This window comes from Pieris napi, chromosome 18, assembly GCF_905475465.1.
Source record: "Pieris napi chromosome 18, ilPieNapi1.2, whole genome shotgun sequence".
Lineage (NCBI taxonomy): Eukaryota > Metazoa > Arthropoda > Insecta > Lepidoptera > Pieridae > Pieris > Pieris napi.
This window is the reverse complement of record NC_062251.1, coordinates 8,678,598-8,691,424: the sequence shown is the minus strand read 5'-3', so window position 1 is coordinate 8,691,424 and position 12,827 is coordinate 8,678,598.

Sequence of the window (12,827 nt, the reverse complement as noted above, 5' to 3'; positions counted from 1 at the left end):
GTAAAGGACAAATATGCTGAGATTTTTGAATTGTATTTTAATCTTATTTGTTAATTAATTTCATACTTAGTTAAGCTATATGCATCGAGAGGTGATAACAATAAACTTTTATTGTCGTTTCTTTACTTACAGGTGAGATTGTGTTAGTCTTGTAAGGATTGTATCAGTGTGTAACCTACTCGATAAATAAAATTGCATTCTTTATTTACAGAGAAACAAATAGAAGTTTTATTTAGCCTCTTGCAATTGAAATACAAACTTTTGTCTTATATATATTTCAATTCTGTTTAAAGCTAAACTTCATGAATTAAATAATAAAAAAATATAGTTGGCCTATAGTTTTTTAAAATTAAATAACACGTAATAAAAGTTCAAACAATGAATGGATAAAAATTAAAGTTTCAATATTTAAGACCGAGTAATGTTAGCACAAGCCCCTTTCTAAATTAGAAAAAGTGAATAAGGCCAATTTCTCGCAAATCATGAAAAATCACTTAATGAGTTTTACTTTTACACCCACGTTTTATTTGTACTTAACTACTTTTCTTGTTGCAATTTCACTTACTATTTTTTCAGAGAGTTATTACAAAACGAAACAGAACAAAGCTTGTAGATTATCCTTCAGAAACTGATGATGAGATGGACTTCAGTGCAGCATCTGATGACGATCCTTGCTACCAGCCACCTCAAGATACTGATGATAAAATAACTGACATTTCAGATTGTGAGATAGAAGAGGCTAATGTAAGCAATTTAACAAGACGTAGAAAAAGAAATACCGCTAATTGGAAATCGAATATGACTAAACAACAGCGAGCAGAATGTGTGCCATACAAAAACAAAAAAAAGGAATGTGAAGCAAAACACTCAAAAGCAGTTGATTGCATACATTGTAGATTTCAGTGTACATTGTTTTTCACTGAAGAAGAAAGAACAGCATTATGTAAAACTTATTGGGGATTGACCGATTATAAAAGACAAAAAGATTTTTTAATAAAATATTTGATTGTGATGGCACCTAAACGTAGAAGAAAAGAAAGATCAAGTGAAAATCGTACTTTATCAAAACAATATTATTTAGAAAATGCTGGTGGTAAACATAGAGTGTGTGCTAATATCTTTGAAAAGACTCTAAATATTTCAAATGGGCCTATAAATACAGCTATAAAGGGTGCAGGACCAACAGGATGTTTTTCTGGATCAGACAAGAGAGGAAGGAAAGCTCCAGGAAACAAGACTAGTGAAGAAGATGTTTCATTAGTAAAGGAGCACATAGAGAGCTTTCCAGTAATGGAAAGTCACTATTCTAGAAAACAAAGTAAAAAAATTTGTACCTTGAAAGTGGCCTTTCTATTCTTAAAATGTATGAGTTATATCAATCATTTTGTTTGGAAAGGAATGCAACACCTGTAAAGCAATGTACGTATAGGCGCATTTTTTGCAACAATTACAATTTCTCCTTCTTTAAACCAAAGAAGGATTTGTGTGCTACTTGTTCCAAGTACAAAGATGCCAGTCCTAAACTAAAAGTTGACATGGAAGCTGAATATTCTTTACATCTTATAAGAAAAACAGAATGTCAGGAGGCTAAAGCCAAAGACAAGTTAAAAGCCAGCGAAGACCCTACATTTGTAACAGCCACATTTGATTTGCAAAGTGTTTTGCAATTGCCGTATTCAGATGTGTCGCTATTTTACTATTCAAGAAAAATCTGCGTATATAATTTGACAATATATTTGGCTAGTGGAGAAGCACATTGTTACACTTAACTTAAGTACACGCATCCTTTTTTTTTTATTTAAACCATCCGGTTAGACCACCTGTTTTTGCTTATAAGTAAAATATTTAAAATGAAAAGTGCGAATTTGATAAAATCAGTACAAAAGTATAGTAGTTCAGTATAACCTCAAAACTCCCCACGCGTTTTCAATATTCTTCATTAGCTAAAATGTCTTCAAATAATACGATGGCACTGATTGAAAAGCTGACTGGAAGAGAAAACTATCCTACTTGAAGATTTGCAGTGCAAACCTACCTCGAACATGAGGAATATGGAGTTGTGTAACCGCGAAAGGCAATGAAACAATTTATCCCAAACTTGATACAAAAGCGAAGTCGAAAATTAACTTATTAGAGCCCATCAACTATGTACATATACAAGAAGCCAAAACAGCTAAAGAAGTTTGGAATAATTTAGTCAAAGCTTTCGATGACAAAACTTTGACACGCCGAGTTGGTCTGTTGAGAGAACTGATTAATACAACGCTTGTAAATTGTCTATCATCGATCACGGATGTAATTATTGTAATTTAATTATAAGTTAATTAATAAAAAAAATTTGGAGTCCGGGCTGTCGAATTCGTAATTGGCGCAGCCGGTAGGATACTTTCGGGGCTACGACGATCGCTAAAAAGATGATTCCCGGGGTCTAGAATCGAAACCGCGCGCGGTCGTCCTAGTTTTCGCTCTCAAGCGTTAACGAAAACATCAAAGAATGCCCCGGCTCTAGGAAGCAGCCGGGGCATACTCAAACTTCAGTGCAACGAGCTAGGATACGAATTAGCGATTTTTTTTTCGGCGGTTATTTGTAATCAGCAATTTATGTATTATTAATGGCATCTTAAATAAAATTACTGGTCCAACAGCTCGTACAATAAATTCAAACAGCATTCCTGAAAATTGGATAGGAATTAGAAAAACTTTAATTAATAATTTTTCTGACCATAGGGATGAGACCGCTCTTTGCAATGACTAAGCATTAGCGACACAATGTAATGTGACTCCGCAAGAATTTTATGACAAATGCCAAAACCTTTTTAGCACTATGTTTTATGTATCGTTGCACGAGACATTAGATACAACGGTAGAAGCAACAGAATTTTATATGGCAAATTAACTTTACAAACATTTGTAAGAGGGTTAAAAGATCCTCTCGAGTCCTGAATAAGGTGTATGAGAGCTGAAACTATTGAGAAGTCTTTGGAATTTGTCCAGGACGAGCTTAATGTCATGTATTTGCAGCAGCGAAATAATTTAGCAACAGATCTGAGAAAACCATTATCATCATCAACACCACTCAATTTACACAACCTAAATTGGTATGGTACTTTACATTTAAGGGGGGGGGGGGGGGGAGATGTATGTGTTAGTCATTTCAATTTTGATTCGAAGTTTTTGTTGTGAGTACATTTTGGATTGATTATATAAGAAACAGGATAAAAGTGATGTTCAACTGAAATAACAAACTCTAAATGTTGTTTCTTAAAGTAAATATTTTTTGCAACACCTTTCAGTTTTACTCTCTTATACATACATACATACACGACAAGACGAATACCATATAACAAAGAGACTGAAAATAAATAAAGGGACAAATCAAGATACGGATGAAGTGGATTATGTATTTCATATAGATGATGACACAACTATCAATTGTAAAGTGCAGTCACAATAGAGTTGTTGATAGATTCTGGTATCAAATGCAACATTGTTAGAAAAAAAAACATGAAAACGTTTGAAAACACCGGAATGTTAAAGACACTTACCAAGTTAAAAAACCTGATAAGATATTATAACCATATGGAAGTCAAAAACCTTACGTGATATTTGGTTTATTAGATGCTGTAGATACGATTGGTAACAAAAACACCAAGAGAGCTACGTTCTTTTTTGACGTGACAACGTCTTATAATTCATAGAGCCGGCTGCACGCACGAAAAAACATGACTCATGCGGCTTTAACTAGCTCCGAGGCGTTCCATTTAAGGCTTGAAGTGCAAGCGAGAGCGCGGAACGAGCGACAAAGAGGCACAATCGGCCTCAGCGTTCGGCAGCGTTTGACATCTGTCTCTCTCCTACTTGAACGATGCGTGCAGTTAAAAGTGAATTGTGGTGTCAATTGTTTATGCGGCGATAAAGGTAATGATTCTTTTGATCCACATACAACATGTCTGAAATGACAGGTTGGACCGGCCAGCCGTCAAAGGGAACAATTTTCTCCTATATCAAACAAATTAGAGCTACAAAAATTGTAATGAACAATAATTTAATCACAGTTTATTCTTATAATAAATTATTCAAAATTATTACTTTTTAACAACAAATTACAATTAAATTTGCAAAAATAAGTAATTAATTGAACAACAACTTTCATTCAGTTTACTTGCTGAAAGAGAAAATGTTAATACAAAATGTATTATTATAAAATAATAAAATCAAAAATTAAATTTTAACAGTCGAGTAGAAATTTAAACAATAAATTTTATTCAAGTATTTTGTAAATTTAAAATGATTTTCTGAACGAAGAATTTTATGAAAAAAAAAATCTGCAGTAGAGCCTCGATAATCCGTACTCAGGCTAATCCGAACGTCGCTATAATCCGAACTGCATACCCCACCCCACTTCCTCGCCTTCGCCTCGCTGCTATGTTGTTTATTAATTAGTCTGCAGTTACGACTGCCACGTTGCGCGTCCATTCCACGTTTTTCTGCTCTGTACTCGTGCGCGGCGTGTTTTTTGAGGTTATAAAGATGGTTCCAACACCAAAACGCAAACATAAAACTTTGACTATAGCCGAAAAGTGCACCATACTAGACAGTTTAAAGGACGGAGTGTCGGCAACTTCTCTTGCTTGTAAGTATGGCGTTGGAAAATCAACAATTACAGACCTCAAGAAAAATGAGCAAAAATTGAGATCTTTTATAGCTAAAACTGAGAAAGGATCAGGGTTCAGAAAAACTCTAAAATTACCAGAGAATCCAGTGCTAGAAGAAGCACTGTTCACATGGTTTTTAGAACAAAGACGACGCCACATTCCATTGTCTGGTGAGGTCGTAATGGAAAAAGCGAGATTCTTCCATAAAAAACTAACAGGTTCGGATTTTTCTGCAAATAGAGGATGGCTTGATAATTTTAAAAAACGTCATGGCATACGTCAGCTGAAAGTGTCAGGTGAGAAAGTCTCTAGCAATACGGAAGCTGTTCAACCATTCCAAGAAAAAATCCTAAACGAGATAAAAGAAAAGAACCTTTGCCCTGAACAAATTTACAATGCCGACGAATCAGGATTGTTTTGGAAGGTTCTGCCGGACAAAACTTTAGCCTCTTCTGCTGAAACTAGCGCTCCTGGGTCGAAAGTGTCTAAAGAGCGAATAACTTTTATGCCTTGCGCAAACTCTACAGGGAATCACAAATTACCATTGCTAGTTGTGGGGAAGGCAAAAAAGCCAAGATCTTTTGGATCTGTAAAATTACCAGTGCATTATGAAGGGCAGAGGCGTGCTTGGGTAACCAGAGATATTTTTCTCGAGTGGTTTAGAGGCCATTTTGTTCCTGAAGTCAAACGCCATTTAAAAAAAATGGGACTGCCACAAAAAGCATTGCTACTCTTAAAGCGGCCACTGACGATACGTCCATTAATCCGAATGGAGTAGTCGTCGTCCAAAATCGTCCCATGAATGGTAAAAAAGTATTCCATTTGGATGGACGTCAGCCAGCTCTGGATTTCCAAAAGGATTGAAATCCATGCGTCCAGGCTAAATGGACGTCATCCGTGGCCGTCCGTCAATGGCAGAAACGTGCGCCACGCCATATGGAAGCAGTCCTAATTGTCCGTGAATGGGCGAAACGGCGTCCATTTTTTTGAGGTTTTTGTTTCAGTTTATGTTTTGATGTCGATGGTGGTGCATGTGCTGTGTATTTGTCAAGCGTTATAATTTTTTTTTATTATGTCTTTGTCCGCGCGTGACTTTGTGTTGGAAGTAATAGAAAAATATAAAAGTATTTCTATTTTTAAATAAATATATTTATATTATTAAATAAATAAAAGTATTTCTTTGTTTCAATCAATCCTTCATCCACCTTCTCTTAGGTTTTTTTGTCTTTTTAATAAAATACACACAACTGCTGCCCCCAGTAAAGTATTGTTATCCATAGTATTATTTATTTCCGTTCCGTACGATTGCAAAGTTCGAAGTGACGCCATGCATCCAAATGGAAGTATCGTGAATGGTACCGTATCTCGATAAATTTCCATTTGGAGTGCATCCAAAAGGAAGTCTACTAAATGGACGTATCGTCAGTGGCCGACTTTAGACAATGCCCCTGGACATCCAAATGCTGAAGATTTGACAACAGAAGACGGCAACTTCTCTGTACTGTACATGCCTCCAAATTGTACGCCTTTGATCCAACCTATGGATCAAAACGTAATCCAAAATGTCAAGATAAATTACAAAAAGAAACTCCTGATTCAAATGTTCGTGCAGCAAGAAGCCGATGAGGCTTTAACCTTGTATGATGTTATAAAAAGCGTCACAATTAAAGACGCCATTTTTTCGCTAGCGCAATGTTGGGATCATGTATCATCGTCTCTTATCGAAAAATCTTGGAAGCCTCTTTGGCCTGAAAAAATAAATTCAACAGAAGATAGATCAGAAGAAAATGATGACTTCGACGTAGAAGACGATCTCCCGCTCAGTCTTTTACGTAATCGTGGTTATACAGAAGAAACCATTTCCACTTTCTTGTCCATGAGTGAAGAGGAGAATTGCACAGATCCTATAACTGATGATGAGATCATAACCCAAATAACGCAAGAGAATGACGAGTCTTTAGCTGAAGATTATTTTGCTTCAAATGTCAAGAAAATTACTCATTCACAAGCCATATCATCTTTGAACATTAATATTATGACAGTACCTTGCCAATTCATTTATGAAAATATTATGTATGTAAGAAAGAATCTACATCTTTTTAGTAAAATAAATGAAAGACATAATTTTAGTACTAGAAATAAAGATAAAATAGCTCAACCATCTTTCAGATTAGCCAAAGTTCAAAATTCATTTATGGGGTACTGTGTGAAATGTTACAATAAAATACCTTGTGACATTTTAAAACTAAATGAACGAAAATTTAAATGTTTTATTAAAAGTACACTTTGTAAACAAGCATATTACAAATTAGATGATTATATTCAAGATAAGAATGCTTGGAAACATGCTGGTCCTGCTCCATAGGACAATCCTATGATTGGCTCTATAGCCTGGACAAAATCAAATTGGTTGCTGATTTTTTGCTTTAATGCTACAAATGTAATTTTTTTTTTTGTATCTCACACACTGTTTTGTTGTGTTTTTTTTAATATTTTGATTACTCTTTAATGTTAATATTCTACGGTTTCGATATTTGTAAATATGTGAGGAACATGTATACTAACTTTTTTAGTATAGTAGTTTATTCTAAGAGTACATTGTCTTCACATATAATTCTCTTCACATAAATTCCTCTCCCCCCTTGGATGTCTGGCTGACTAGACGTGTTTTACGGCTACACCTTATAAAATTATTTTAAAAATATTTTTAAATTTAATATATTCAAAATAAGTGATTCGAGTACTAGGCGCACATAACTCCCGAGGATACTCAAGACAAGCTTCGTGCACTGCGAGGTGACTGACGGCTCTCCCACCAAGCTCGGAGGCCACTCAAGTAACGCAGCATAAGAGTGAGTGAGATAATTATATTTGGCGCATCTCGTCGTTACGCATCCCGCAATTCGAGTGGCTAATTAGCAGTAACGCCCACCTGCGTACGAGCAAGTTAAAGGAGGCGTGGCTAGTACTGGGCCCAATAGTGATTTATTAATTATACCATAAGATTAATAGTAAATCGCACATCACTTTAAGTGTTGTCGCCTTTATATTTTTGCACTGACACGGATAGCTTCTTCTGTTTGCGATCACAAAATGATTAGAAGTCCATGTAAACAAGATGTACAGTATGGCTCCGCTCCAAACTTAAACTTAAGTGATACTAGCACTATTGATGACAACATTACTCAACGTTCGAAGCGAAGGCGGTGCGAATGTGGTGGAGTTTCGGAAGAGTCAAAAATCGATAAATTCTTAAACACGATTAATATGTGGCGACAGGAAACTGATGAGAAATTGTCAGAAATAAAAACGTACGTGCAGGATGTTGTGCGACAAAACACAGAAATTCTGGCTTCGCAGAGTGAAACAGAAAAATCTATAGAATTTTTGTCGCAAAGGTATGATGACTTGCTGTTACAATTGAGTTCACATCAAAAACAAACACAATCTTTCCTTGAGCGTGTATCTAAGGTTGAAGACACAACAGAGGATATGGACCGTCGTTCTAGGCTGAGCTCCCTGGAAATTCGTAACATCCGGCTGGCAAACAGAACTCTGTCTCAGGATGAGCAGATATCTGTTGTCACTCGGCTTTTCAAGGAGATATCGGTGGAAGTCTCGTTGTCTGAGATATTTGATATCCGCCGTGTCCCGTCAAAGTCTGATAGTATCACTCTGGTATGCACCCTGAATTCAGTTATTACGAGGGGAAGAATTCTGAAGGCTTTCAAAGAACATAACAGAGGCAGTAACAAACTCAACTCCACCATCGTCGGTGGTCCGCAACATCCGATTTACATCGCCGAGCATCTGACGGCACAGGCACGCCGCCTATACTATCTAGCTCGAGAATACGCCAAGACGGAAAAATATAAGTATTGCTGGACTTCCGGAGGCCGAGTGCTGCTGAGGCAGGCAGACCACACCAAACTCATTGTTGTTACTAATGAAAGTCAGCTGGTTGGCCCCCAGCCAAAAAACTAGATCCTTGCGACGTATTTCCGTCTTTGTTTATGATTAGATTTAGTTTTTTAATTACTATGATATTAGTACTAGGTAAAATCATTGTTTGTAACTTGTGCTATAGTGCCGACGCGCCTTTACATATGTATTATATTATATTTTATATTTCCTCATATAATATACCTATATAATTTAGCATTTCTGATAGTATTTGGTTCCTTAGGCTCAATTTTCAAATATTATTCTAGAGTTGTTACTCACGTAATTAATTTCATACCTCTTTATTCACACACAAATATTGTAGACACTTTTCTCTTATACATAATCTATGACTATCTCACTGATATATACTATTTAAATTGTACTCTAATTCCAATGCGTGCATATATCCTTAAGTTTAGTAAACCTGTGCTTGCACTCATTGACCTTACACTGCTATTCCCATTTAATAACTGTATTGTGCTAGCAAATTGGTTACTTTTAGTTACTCAAGGCTTCAAAATTCGATCGTAATAATAGACAATTATTAAACAACATCGATAATGTATCGGTTGCTTCAAGCCATTGCTGTGATCCACATGAAGTCCGAAACTATTTACCTAAACATAATAAAGTCCTAAATATTATAACGCAAAATATTCGGAGCTTATCGGCAAATTTCGCGAACAGATTACAGATTTTTCATCTGTTCTCAATAACACTGACTGTGAAGAAGCAACCAACAATTTGATAGAAATTCTTCAATCAGTTATCTCTATGCACACCTCCGTAATGACTCGCTCTCACCGCACTAAAATCATCAAGCCATGGATGACCCCAGGCTTACTTAAATGTATACGTAATAGAGATAGAATGCATTACAAACTAAAAAAGCAACCTGAAAATGATATTCTGCGTAAAACATACTACAGATACCGGAACTTCTGTAATAGTCTACTGAAGAAATTAAAAAAGAATTATGAAAAAGGTCTACTACTAAACGCAGGAACTAACACCAAAAAACTTTGGACAGCTATAAAAGACGTTAAAAGATCTTCATCGGATGCCATCCATGAATTAACCGATCACATAGTTAGGAACTTGGACAGCCATAGGAAGTGTCTGGGCATATTCTTAGACCTCGCGAAGGCATTCGACACTGTCTCGGCCCAAATCCTTCTACAGAAACTGGAAGCGCTTGGAGTGAGAGGAGTTCAACTTTCCTTATTTAAAAGTTACCTCAGCGGTCGGAGTCAATGTGTAGTGGTAGATGGCCATGTCAGCTCTTACCTTCCAGTGGAATTCGGAGTCCCCCAGGGCAGCATTCTTGGTCCTACGCTGTTCCTAGTGTACATGAATGATCTGTGTTCCCTGAAAATACCTAATTGCAAATTGGTCTCTTACGCCGACGATACTGCTCTTGTTTTCTCTGCAAAAAGCTGGAGGGAAGCTTTCTCTTATGCACAGACCGGATTTGATATCGTTTCGTGTTGGCTGCGCCAAAATTTATTAACTCTTAATATAGAGAAAACTTGCTATCTTACCTTCTCCATATATACTCCTCCCATAGCCTTAATCCCGTATTCCTTAACTGCCCATACACATTCTTCTGTTCCTTCTGTTCCATGCTCTTGCGCTACATTGAAGAGAGGTTGTACGGTTAAGTATCTTGGCATCACACTAGATAGTCGACTCACGTTTCAGGCCCATCTTATGAATATGTGTGGTAGAGTCCGCAAACTCATGTTTATCTTTAAGAAAATTCGTCATGTTGCCGAGCCTCATATAGTCAGAATGATGTATTTAGCATTATGTCAATCTGTTTTATTATATGCTATCACCACTTGGGGTGGTGCAGCCAAAACCCATCTGCTGTCCCTGGAACGTGCCCAGAGGGCTCTTCTAAAAGTTTGCTTATTCAAACCCATTCTTTTCCCTACTTTCACCCTCTATCAGGAAGCTCAGATACTTACAGTACGTCAACTGTTCATCCTAAACACAGCCCTCAAACAGCATCACGAACATAAACCTAGTCCTTCTTCCTCTCGATCTGCTCGCCGCCCACCCCCTGTTCACCTTCCTTCTCTCTACACTGCCTTTTCCCACCGCTTCTACTGTTACCTCGGCCCTTTTATTTACAACAAACTAAATCGCAAGCTAAATATTCACTTACTCTTATCCTTCAGTTGTAAAAAGAAGGTCACTGCCTACATACAAGGTCTCAACTATGATGAGACTGAAAACTTAATCCAACCAATGGTCTAACTTACAATTTATAGCTTATTTTTGATTTACTATTTATTTTTATACTTATTTATGTACTGTTATCTATTTATCTAAGTACTAATATATATATATATATAATAATATATATAATAATTAGCACGGATGTTATATCGGCGCGATTGCACACCTACATATATTAATTAGGTACCTCTTTTCTCCATGTTACATCTGTAAAATGTCCTTATTAATAATTTACTCTTGTTACTGGTTACTTTTTACACCATGTGGGGAGAGGCTGGTGGTCTGAGATACAAGCCCTGCTTAGTTCAGTCACCAGTCTCTCACAATCTTATAATGTTTCCTTGCGACAATATATCTGTTTCTTAATATTTAGTTAATATCAATGTAAGATTGTGGAGAAAAATAAAGATTTTTTTTTTTTTTTTTTTTAATTATTTAACAAATGTAACAAAATATTGTAAACCTATTTTAAAAGAGTAAGTGTGGAGTTTCTTGCCCATTCTTCTCCACACGAAACTACCTTTTGGAAGGGGCAACTAGAATCATCTTTATATTTTTTTTTTTGACGTTCAAAAGTGCCATTTTAGATGGTCTAATTGAAATAAACGATTTGACTTTGACTTTGACTTTGAACACTTGCTTGGAGTGGGCTGAAGAAAATGACCTGTCCTTATCGGAAAAGATGATGCTACGTAACTTGAGGGACAAAGCTTTTTTCTGGTCCATCAACAGGACTCGCCAAACTAAAATAGATCAGTTTATGACTATGTAAATAGACAATTTACACCTTACGTATTTTATGGTACCTAATTATTATGTAAATGTACGGTAAGCAACGAGCCGGGCTTTTTATTTGCATTACGACTGTAGTCCTTACGCTGCTTGTAATAAGAGCGTTCCCAAGGTCAATATGTAAAGCCCAGCTCGTTGCTTACTGTACCTCTTAAACTATGTATATAATTAAACACTATTTTAAGAATAAAAATGTTTTTTTTTCTCCTTACATACTATAATCCGAACGCTTCGTGAGTCCGAACAGGGGTTAGTTTTTGCTAGTTCGGATTATCAAGGCTCTACTGTATATTGTTTCAAACGACGATTCATTTTGCGGAACCGCTTACAATCGCATCGATAAACGGCTTGGAAAGTTGTTACAAGTACTAAAAGATTCTATAGAGTACTGTTTCGCGCGCGTCCTACAAGTTTGTCATTATTTTTTGTAGGTATTGATATATTAATTTCAGCTAGTAAATTTGATAGGCACGCTTCTACCTCGAGGGAATATTTACAGATGGTTTCGTTCATTTTTATATTACGATTTATTTAAATATTGGTAATTAAGAAACAGAGGTGTAACCTTAATGGACGCTGACAATCGACTGACACTGCTCCCGCTTGGTATACTTATACGCCTTCCATTTGATTACTCAGCATATTAGATATACTCGTATCTTGCTAAGGTTATAACAGAACGCATCCAATTTTAAGTACCTAATTATGTCACGAGAGTTTCATTAATTACTTCTATTCTTTTGCACAAATGTCGTATTTGTTATGTCTGAATTATTTTTTAAATATTCCTCTTATTACAACATCCACGTACATTCTAACAAAAACAAAGTGTTTTCAAGTTTTAGACCGAATATCCACGATCCTTTAACTTTATTAATAATTATCCTAGAGTGGATTTTGAAGACGACATCCAGCCATCGCATTCCGTACCTATGAAGGTGTAACACAATCTAAGCGTGAGTTTCGGAATCTGATATCAGGAAATGGTTCTCATTCTCATGACTACTTGTCGCAAAACAACCTGCTAAATATTTTAAATGAACCATCTAGGATCTATTATGGCGATGAAAGTGGATTCCAATTATATCCAAAAACGGGTAAAGAGCTAGCAGCGAAAGGAACCCAAAATGTATATAAAGTTGATCAAGGTAATGGCAAGGAGTCAGTATCAGTAACACTTTTTCCGCTGAT